We start from the raw sequence: 11,804 nt of genomic DNA, 5'->3' as shown, positions 1-11,804 counted from the left end.
TTGGGCACTTCTAGCACTTTGCACTTCCAGTCCTGATGGTGTATTTTGTCTTTTCAGAGCCCTGCCTGGACATCTTCTCCGCACACTGTATGCAGCCCCATCGCCTCCGCCAAGGACACCGACATAGAGGCAATGTATAAGAACATCTCTGAGGTTTGTCGCTTTCCTTCTTACTACATCTGAAGACGGATCATCCGTTATCTATTCCCAGCTGGAAATCTTTCTCTTCTCTTTCAGATGAGACATGCCGCTGTTGCCATCCAAGAATTCTTCAAGCAAATGCTCCAGTTTCTGAATGAACATTTTCATGAACTCGGATATGATGAACAAACATGGGGCAAGATGGAAGAACGTTTACTAAGCTGGATTGAGATCTTAACTCCTTGTGTAAGTCTTCTGTGCCAACATTGTAGTAATGTATAGCATGCGCTCCCCATGTTACAGGTTACCTGTAATAAATTATAATACATTTTATTTATATAGCGCCAACATATTCCGCGGCGTTGTAGATTTAATATACATATAAAGTTTCATCCTTGTATTATAATACACAGCTACATTCACTATTTTGTGGGCTCCAGAGCTGGAATCTCTCAAAAACTTATATTTTCCCCCACAGACCATGAGTATCACATAAATCTACATTATTTATCTCTAAACAACTTTTTGTTTTTTGCATTTTCAGGTCCAAAACCAGAGAAATAGAGCTGTTGATAAGAGGATTTGGCTGGAAATAGTCCATTGCTTTGATAACTTACGGCTCCAGCTGAGAAATAAGGTAACTGACTTATTTCTATCTTATTTTAGAACAACGTTTGCGCATATCAAGAGATGAATAAAATGGTACAATTGACATCACAACTCTCCTCCCGCATGTCTATGTCACGTGGATTATAGAGCACCATGTGACCTCCGAGACGTCTTCTAACAAGATCTTCAGTAACATCGAGCAAACAACTGAAATCCGAGATTCTTAGAATGAGGGAACTTCTTCTCCTCCTGACTTGGAGGCAGGTGTGGTGATGGTTTTGGATGAGCACAGTCATATTTTTCTAATCCTGGACAACCCCATCAACAACCAAACTTTTCTGACGCTGTCTATATTTTTTGGAGACGATGTAGATGTTGGAAATGTGTAAAAATCGCTTAAAAAATGGATTTTCACTTCTTAAGGACAAATCCAATTTTTTTTTTTCTTTTGTCCAGGAGATTTTGTTTCACCTTTGATTTTTCTCAGTCGTCAGTTGCAACTTTATAAAATCATACACAGCCATTAGAAATGTTATTTTCAATTGTAAAATGATATGTTAGGTGAAATTTTTCGATAACAATATGGTTCTATATGATTTACCAGTAGTTGATTTTTTTTTCTTATAGGCATAAAACATAGGAGAAAATATTCTGAAAGTTCTGTCTTAATTTTTCACAACATTTACTGTTAGCATAGCTTTACTGTTTGGGACAAGATAACTGTTGGGATACAGAATTAGTTTTGATGATGAAATAAAATTTATATCTTTAATCAAATAAAATTCATTAAAAAATGTTTTTCTTTTATTGCAGTCTGAGTAATTTTGTGTTGCTGATTTCCTCTATTTCTTTAAAAAAAAACATGTAATCCCTAATGGAATTATGTTGTAATGTATTGTCATATGTGAGAATGAGAAACAGGGGAATCTTCCTGTGACAGGGATGGATGGATGGATGGATGGATGGATGGATAGATACATAGATGGATAGATAGATGGATAGATAGATAGATAGATAGATAGATAGATAGATAGATAGATAGATAGATAGATGGATAGATAGAGTTGAGGTGAAGGACCAGATGAGTCTTTTTTGTTTTTGAATTCTAGTATCCTGGTTAAGAAAGTTTTTTTTTTTTTTTTTTTTTTTTTGCTGGACATTTTGAAAAAAAATTTTAAATTAATTTGTGGTACATTTAAGTTAAAATTAGCAAACATGAAGGAAGGTTCCGCCATAATTTTATTTTAATGCCCATAGATGCTTGAGGAAGGGGTCAAGGACCAGAGAAAATGTTTTTATTTTTGCCTCCTATAATCCTGCTAGTGACAACTTGTTATTTTTATCTCCATATCTGCTTGAGGCTCTTGTTATTTGGCAGGATGAGTTGTCGTCTTATTGACCATAATAGATCAGATAATATTATACAGTAGTTTGGGTTATTACATGCTCAGGAATACATAAGTTTTGCAAAAATAAAGACATTGAACACTAGCGGCAGTAGTGTTGTGTACGCTGATGTCATTGTAGAAGCTAAGGAAGCTAACACAAAGCTGCTCATGTGACCAGACATTCTAGTCTAGTGGTAGCGCGGCTGCTTAAGCTTTCACAATCTGGTGTTCGAATCCTGCTCAACCTGAAAGTTTTCCTGAGAGTTTCAACAACTACAATTGATCATTTGCACAATTTCATGTAGAAAGCGAGTAAAACCTCGGCACAATTTATATCAACGTTGTACAGCAGCAACAAAAATCCCCTACTAACATGTCAGCTATAGAGAGTATGTATGAGCCAGAAGACAACGCTGAACCTGCCGGCCTGACACTGAGCCTTCCTCATCACTACAATGACAAAGTGGCTTCTACTTGTCCTATCACTTGCATTAGTTGTCAGCCTGACTCACCCCACTCCCTGCACGTTACCCACACAGGAGAGCTTTAAGGAACTGCACAACTTCCTGAGCATGGTTAGTTCGAAGTCATCCATCTCAAAGAAAAAATAAAGAGAATAATTACAAAGAAAAGAAGACAAAAAATATTCATGTACAAAACTGAATATAAAAAATTATGAAATATGAAAAATAGATTTAATAGGGGGGAAACAAAAAACACTGCGAAAGCACAAGGAAAAATTGAGTAAACCCCCCCCCCCAAAAAAAAAAAAAAAAAGAGTAAAACATAACTATTCCTAATGTGTAAAGTGCCTAGTACTAAAGCCCCTAATACGGCCCCATTTGGAATCAGCCATTTGTCTGGGTGATACTTAATATAAGGAAAACATTTGTTTTTGTACCGTGTTAGCCCCTTTTTAAAACAAAGTTTTTAAAAGTTTTTAAATTTACTGGAGGAAGAAGCCGAGAGCTTGGAAAGCTTGTAATCTGTCATCATCATTATTAGTTAGCCATTAAATAGGTATCAACTACTGAAGACTCTTGGGTGATACTTGTGAGGTTTCTTGACCCTACATGCTGACATTCCTCTTCAGCTTTCTCCTATACATACTACGAGCGCTCAGTAGGTGGATTCAATGTAGTTTCTTATTTATTAACCCTATTGCTTCTATTTTTGTTGCTATTTCCACATATATTTTGGGGGCACTTGACACATTATTGGGCACTTCTAGCACTTTGCACTTCCAGTCCTGATGGTGTATTTTGTCTTTTCAGAGCCCTGCCTGGACATCTTCTCCGCACACTGTATGCAGCCCCATCGCCTCCGCCAAGGACACCGACATAGAGGCAATGTATAAGAACATCTCTGAGGTTTGTCGCTTTCCTTCTTACTACATCTGAAGACGGATCATCCGTTATCTATTCCCAGCTGGAAATCTTTCTCTTCTCTTTCAGATGAGACATGCCGCTGTTGCCAACCAAGAATTCTTCAAGCAAATGCTCCAGTTTCTAGATGAACATTTTCATGAACTCGGATATGACGAACAAACATGGGGCAAGATGGAAGAACTTTTACTAAACTGGATTGAGATCTTAACTCCTTGTGTAAGTCTTCTGTGCCAACATTGTAGTAATGTATAGCATGAGCTCCCCATGTTACAGGTTACCTGTAATAAATTATAATACATTTTATTTATATAGCGCCAACATATTCCGCGGCGCTGTAGACTTAATATACATATAAAGTTTCATCCTTGTATTATAATACACAGCTACATTCACTATTTTGTGGGCTCCAGAGCTGGAATCTCTCAAAAACTTATATTTTCCCCCACAGACTATGAGTATCACATAAATCTACATTATTTATCTCTAAACAACTTTTTGTTTTTTGCATTTTCAGGTCCAAAACCAGAGAAATAGAGCTGTGGATAAGAGGATTTGGCTGGAAATAGTCCATTGCTTTGATAACTTACGGCTCCAGCTGAGAAATAAGGTAAAAATCCTGTAGATAAGGACAATACATATCATGTTCTCACCTCCGCAGGCGGCACTGACTTATTTCTATCTTATTTTAGAACAACGATGGGGCATATCAAGAGATGAATAAAATGGTAGAATTGAGATCACAACTCTCCTCCCGCAAGTCTATGTCATGTGGAATATAGAGCACCATGTGACCTCCGAGACGTCTTCTAACAAGATCTTCAGTAACATCGAGCAAACAACTGAAATCCGAGATTCTTAGAATGAGGGAACTTCTTCTCCTCCTGACTTGGAGGCAGGTGTGGTGATGGTTTTGGATGAGCACAGTCATATTTTTCTAATCCATCAACAACCAAACTTTTCTGACGCTCTCTATATTTTTTGGAGACGTTGTAGATGTTGAAAATGTGTAAAAATCGCTTTAAAAATGGACTTTCACTTCTTAAGGACAAATCCAATTATTTTTTTCTTTTGTCCAGGAGATTTTGATTCACCTTTGATTTTTCTCATTCGTCAGTTGCAACTTTATAAAATCGTACACAGCCATTAGAAATGTTATTTTCTATTGTAAAATGATATGTTAGGTGTGATTTTTCGATAACAATATGGTTCTATATGATTTACCAGTAGTTGATTTTTTTTCTTATAGGCATAACACATAGGAGAAAATATTCTGAAAGTTCTGTCTTCATTTTTCACAACATTTCCTGTTAGCATAGCTTTACTGTTTGGGACAAGATAAGTGTTATTAAATCCCCGTCCAAAAGAAACGAATAATAGTCAACTTCGGGTGATTGGTACATACGACAATCGTAATAGGGAAGTCAGAAACATTCTCAATAAATATTGGAGCATACTTCAAGCAGATTCTGATATTAACAAAATGCTCACACCACATCCATCTGTCACATACCGCAGGGGGCAAAATTTACAGGATCGCCTAATACACAGCCATCTAGGGCCAGAAAATCATTCAACCTGGTTAAGTAAACATGTTCCCCTAGGAAACTTTCGCTGTGGACATTGCAAGGCCTGCAAATTTATTAAACCAGGGGCAGAATTTACAAGTACCTCTACTGGTATTACATATAAGATCCGCAGTTTTATTAACTGTCAGACGGCAGGTCTTGTATATATGGCAACCTGTGGCTGCCCCAAGGCATATGTGGGCAAGACAAGCCGTAAGTTTTGTAGGCGTATCCTCGACCACATAGGGAACATCAGACGGAAGGACGATCGTCCATTGAGTAGGCATATGTGGGAATATCATGAGGGAAACCTACAAATACTTACTTTTCAGGGAATTGAGGTGGTGAGGGCAAGTCCAAGAGGTGGTGATTTAGATAAAAAAATATTACAGAAAGAAGCAGAGTGGACATATAGACTGAAAACACTTGCACCACTAGGACTTAATGAAAACATCAATTACAGTTGCTTTCTGTAAGAGTATCACCCCTATAAGATGGCATTATTCATGCTCCTGTGAAAGTCCACACAATGGATACATGACATAGTACGGGATCAACTATATGACTAGAATCATATTGTTTACTATGGAATAAGGTTCAAATATTGATTTATCATTAGGAGCACAACTATGTTAATAACTTTATCGACTCGCACATGTGTGAGGGGACGCTTATGGACTAACAAATTATTATTGTATTCAACGGATCATGTGTGGTTCGTATAATATCTCCTTAGACATGGTAATAAAAATCTGATGGACCTTAGGTTAATCCGTGTGGATCTATAAATGTATCTATTTGTGTTTCAAGGCATTGACTGTGACATATCAGCAATAGTTCTATTACAATTAAACCTTTGGGAATGAATAGACTTCCATATATATGCAAGATGTAGGCCTTACAAAAGGAATGGTTAATCACACAGACAAACATCTAGTCGTTTATAGCCTGGCTGGGACTTGAGGTTCTCCAGCCAGGCTAGATGGGTGGTTACTTTACTGATCATAGCCACGCCCACGGACATCACGTGACAACTATGTGGGTGTGCCCAATCAGCACACGCCATGTCACAGAGGGTAGTGCCTGGAGGTGTGGCTTGTGCCTTTAACTAGCCGGCAGTTGGGCGCGCACGCCGGCATAGCACATTACTGCTTCCTACCATCAAGGATGCAGGAACTTCAGTTTTAACTGCAAACAATAGCAGCTGTATATATTTAATATCGTCCTCCTGAGGAGCCATGCAATATACATTGGCGAAACGCGTAGAGGAGCTAGGAGGAGTACATAGCCCACATTAGGTCAGAATAGGAGAGCAGTAATATCTACTTTATGCCAAATCCATATACCCTTTCCTTCCCCAGGTGTGTAATTAATCACAGGGGTTAGAGTGACTGTTATAACCAGTACAGGTTAGGGTGCTATATATATATGGATGACTGAGGGACTGAGCAACTGCTCATGGCTCTCCTATCTACATTCTCCTAATTGGGTCACTATCCTTCTATACAGTGACTACAGTTATATATTGAGGAATTTATTAACGCACACGGACACCATCATTCCGTATAGTGTGTGTCATTTCTCAATTTTTAGCGCACATTGGGGCTTTTTTTGTTTGTTTGTTTTTGTTTTTTGTCTTAAAAATTAAAAGTTATGTTTTAAATTTACTCTTTCTGTGACAAAGATAAGTGTTGGGATACAGAATTAGTTTTGATGATGAAATAAAATTTATATCTTTAATCAAATAAAATTCATTAAAAAAAGTTTTTCTTTTATTGCAGTCTGAGTAATTTTGTGTTGCTGATTTCCTCTATTTCTTGAAAAAAAAAAAATGTAATCCCTAATGGAATGATGTTGTAATGTATTGTCATATGTGAGAATGAGAAACAGGGGAATCTTCCTGTGACAAGGACGGACGGACAGACGGAGTTGAGGTGAAGGACCAGATGAGTCTTTTTTAGAGATGAGCTAACAGTGTTCTATCGAACACATGTTCGATCGGATATCAGGGTGTTCGCCATGTTCGAATCGAATCGAACACCGCGTGGTAAAGTGCGCCAAAATTCGATTCCCCTCCCACCTTCCCTGGCGCCTTTTTTGCACCAATAACAGCGCAGGGGAGGTGGGACAGGAACTACGACACCGGGGGCATTGAAAAAAATTGGAAAAAGTCATTGGCTGCCGAAATCAGGTGACCTCCATTTTAGACGAATAGTGGATTTCAAATCCGGGTCATATGAGAATGTGAACTTTGTGACTATGAGACAGGGATAGCTGTACAGGCAGGGATAGCTAGGGATAACCTTTATTTAGGGGGGAATGTTATTAAAAATAACTTTTTGGGGCTCTATCGGGTGTGTAATTGTGATTTTTGTGAGATAAACTTTTTCCCATAGGGATGCATTGGCCAGCGCTGATTGGCCGAATTCCGTACTCTGGCCAATCAGCACTGGCTAATGCATTGTATTGGCGTGATGAAGCAATGCTGAATGTGTGTGTTTAGCTCAACTACACCGGTGGAGTAGTTGAGCTAAGCACACAGATTCAGCTCTGCTTCAATCAGCGCTGGCCAATGCATTCTATTAGCTTGATGAAGCAGAGTGTGCACAAGGGTTCAAGCGCACCCTCGGCTCTGATGTAGCAGAGCCGAGGCTGCACAAGGGTTCAAGCGCACCCTCGGCTCTGATGTAGCAGAGCCGAGGGTGCACTTGAACCCTTGTGCACCCTCGGCTCTGCTACATCAGAGCCGAGGGTGCGCTTGAACCCTTGTGCAGCCTCGGCTCTGCTACATCAGAGCCGAGGGTGCGCTTGAACCCTTGTGCACCCTCGGCTCTGCTACATCAGAGCCGAGGGTGCGCTTGAACCCTTGTGCAGCCTCGGCTCTGCTACATCAGAGCCGAGGGTGCGCTTGAACCCTTGTGCACCCTCGGCTCTGCTACATCAGAGCCGAGGGTGCGCTTGAACCCTTGTGCACCCTCGGCTCTGCTACATCAGAGCCGAGGGTGCGCTTGAACCCTTGTGCAGCCTCGGCTTTGCTACATTAGAGCCGAGGGTGCGCTTGAACCCTTGTGCAGGCTCGGCTCTGCTACATCAGAGCCGAGGGTGCGCTTGAACCCTTGTGCACCCTCGGCTCTGCTACATCAGAGCCGAGGGTGCGCTTGAACCCTTGTGCACACTCTGCTTCATCAAGCTAATAGAATGCATTGGCCAGCGCTGATTGAAGCAGAGCTGAATCTGTGTGCTTAGCTCAACTACTCCACCGGTGTAGTTGAGCTAAACACACACATTCAGCACTGCTTCATCACGCCAATACAATGCATTAGCCAGTGCTGATTGGCCAGAGTACGGAATTCGGCCAATCAGCGCTGGCTCTGCTGGAGGAGGCGGAGTCTAAGGTCGGACCTGAATGGAGACTGGTGTGGAGCGATCTTAGACTCCGCCTCCTCCAGCAGAGCCAGCGCTGATTGGTCGAGTTCCGTACTCTGGCCAATCAGCACTGGCCAATGCATTTCTATGGGGAAAAGTTAGCTTGCGAAAATCGCAAACTGACAGGGATTTCCATGAAATAAAGTGACTTTTATGCCACCAGACATGCTTCCACTGCTGTCCCAGTGTCATTCCAGGGTGTTGGTATCATTTCCTGGGGTGTCATAGTGGACTTGGTGACCCTCCAGACACAAATTTGGGTTTCCCCCTTAACGAGTATATGTTCCCCATAGACTATAATGGGGTTTGAAACCCGTTCGAACAGTGAGCGGCTGTTCGAATCGAATTTCGAACCTCGAACATTTTAGTGTTCGCTCATCTCTAGTCTTTTTGTTTATGAATTCTAGCATCCTGGTTAAGAAATTTTTTTATTTATTTTATTTTTCTTTGCTGGACATTTTGAAGATTTTTTAAAATTAATTTGTGGTACATTTAAGTTAAATATGGCAAACATGAAGGAAGGTTCCGCCATAATTTTATTTTAATGCCCATAGATGCTTGAGGAAGGGGTCAAGGACCAGAGAAAATGTTTTTATTTTTGCCTCCTATAATCCTGCTAGTGATAACTTGTTATTTTTATCTCCATATCTGCTTGAGGCTCTTGTTATTTGGCAGGATGAGTTGTCGTCTTATTGACTATAATAGATCAGATAATATTATACAGTAGTTTGGGTTATTACATGCTCAGGAATACATAATTTTTGCAAAAATAAAGACATTGAACACTAGCGGCAGTAGTGTTGTGTACGCTGATGTCATTGTAGAAGCTAAGGAAGCTAACACAAAGCTGCTCATGCGACCAGACATTATAGTCTAGTGGTAGCGTGGCTGCTTAAGCCTTCACAATTTGGTGTTTGAATCCTACTCAACCTGAAAGTTTTTCTGAGATTTTCAACAACTACAATTGATCATTTGCACAATTTCATGTAGAAAGCGAGTAAAACCTCAGCACAATTTATATCAACGTTGATGGATGGATAGATAGATAGATGGATACATAGATGAATGGATACATAGATGGATGGATAGATGAATGGATACATAGATGGATGGGTGGATGGATGAATGGATACTTAGATGGATGGATGAATGTATACATAGAAGGATGGATGGATAGATAGAGTTGAGGTGAAGGACCAAATGAGTCTTTTTGTTTATGAATTCTAGCATCCTGGTTAAGAAATTTTTTTATTTATTTTATTTTTATTTGCTGGACATTTTGAAGATTTTTTAGAACAATGACGTTTGCGCATGTCAAAAGCTGAATAAATTTCTACAATTGAAATCACAACTCTCCTCCCGCATGTCTATGTCACGTGGATTATAGAGCACCATGTGACCTCCGAGACGTCTTCTAACAAGATCTTCAGTAACATCAAGCAAACAACTGAAATCCGAGATTCTTAGAATGAGGGATCTTCTCCTTCTGACTTGGAGGCAGGTGTGGTGATGGTTTTGGATGAGCACAGTCATATTTTTCTAATCCTGGACAACCCCATCAACAACCAAACTTTTCTGACGCTCTAACATCTGAATTAATAATATCTGCTTCGGACTATTGTTTGATTGGACGTCCTCTTCAACTGTACATTCATGAGTCTGGAAATAATTGTAAATCATCCGGACTTTTCATTCCACCATTTTCTATTTTGATATTTGAGAACAATAAATATTTTTGAAAAAAAAGTTTTTGCTTTTGTTAATCTTTAATACTTATACCATTTATTATATGTGAATGTTTCTGTATGTATATATGTGTATGTATATATGTATACACTCACCGGCCACTTTATTAGGTACACCATGCTAGTAACGGGTTGGACCCCCTTTTGCCTTCAGAACTGCCTCAATTCTTCGTGGCATAGATTCAACAAGGTGCTGGAAGCATTCCTCAGAGATTTTGGTCCATATTGACATGATGGCATCACACAGTTGCCGCAGATTTGTCGGCTGCACATCCATGATGCGAATCTCCCGTTCCACCACATCCCAAAGATGCTCTATTGGATTGAGATCTGGTGACTGTGGAGGCCATTGGAGTACAGTGAACTCATTGTCATGTTCAAGAAACCAGTCTGAGATGATTCCAGCTTTATGACATGGCGCATTATCCTGCTGAAAGTAGCCATCAGATGTTGGGTACATTGTGGTCATAAAGGGATGGACATGGTCAGCAACAATACTCAGGTAGGCTTTGGTGTTGCAACAATGCTCAATTGGTACCAAGGGGCCCAAAGAATGCCAAGAAAATATTCCCCACACCATGACACCACCACCACCAGCCTGAACCGTTGATACAAGGCAGGATGGATCCATGCTTTCATGTTGTTGACGCCAAATTCTGACCCTACCATCCGAATGTCGCAGCAGAAATCGAGACACATCAGACCAGGCAACGTTTTTCCAATCTTCAATTGTCCAATTTCGATGAGCTTGTGCAAATTGTAGCCTCAGTTTCCTGTTCTTAGCTGAGAGAAGTGGCACCCGGTGTGGTCTTCTGCTGCTGTAGCCCATCTGCCTCAAAGTTCGACGTACTGTGCGTTCAGAGATGCTCTTCTGGCTACCTTGGTTGTAACGGGTGGCTATTTGAGTCACTGTTGCCTTTCTATCAGCTCGAACCAGTCTGGCCATTCTCCTCTGACATCAACAACGCATTTCCGCCCACAGAACTGCCGCTCACTGGATGTTTTTTCTTTTTCGGACCATTCTCTGTAAACCCTAGAGATGGTTGTGCGTGAAAATCCCAGTAGATCAGCAGTTTCTGAAATACTCAGACCAGCCCTTCTGGCACCAACAACCATGCCACGTTCAAAGGCACTCAAATCACCTTTCTTCCCCATATTGATGCTCTGTTTGAACTGCAGGAGATTGTCTTGACCATGTCTACATGCCTAAATGCACTGAGTTGCCGCCATGTGATTGGCTGATTAGAAATTAAGTGTTAACGAGCAGTTGGACAGGTGTACCTAATAAAGTGGCCGGTGAGTGTATGTTTCTTTGTATATGTATGTTCAGAGAAGGTGACAGACAGGGTGCTGTAATCTCGCTATATCTCCCTCAGGTTATTAACTTATGTGTGGTCCAGTGTGGGTCTTGACTAGGCCTTAGCTCCAGCTGTTTGTCCTTGGCTCATTACTGTATAATTTTTTTTTTATGTTTTAGGACTCTAGGGCCCTCATGTCTGTGCAACTTCTACCATAAACAAAGCATCGCCAGCCCCTTCTTGA

This window comes from Leptodactylus fuscus, chromosome 7, assembly GCF_031893055.1.
Source record: "Leptodactylus fuscus isolate aLepFus1 chromosome 7, aLepFus1.hap2, whole genome shotgun sequence".
NCBI lineage: Eukaryota > Metazoa > Chordata > Amphibia > Anura > Leptodactylidae > Leptodactylus > Leptodactylus fuscus.
This window is presented reverse-complemented; position numbering follows the sequence as displayed.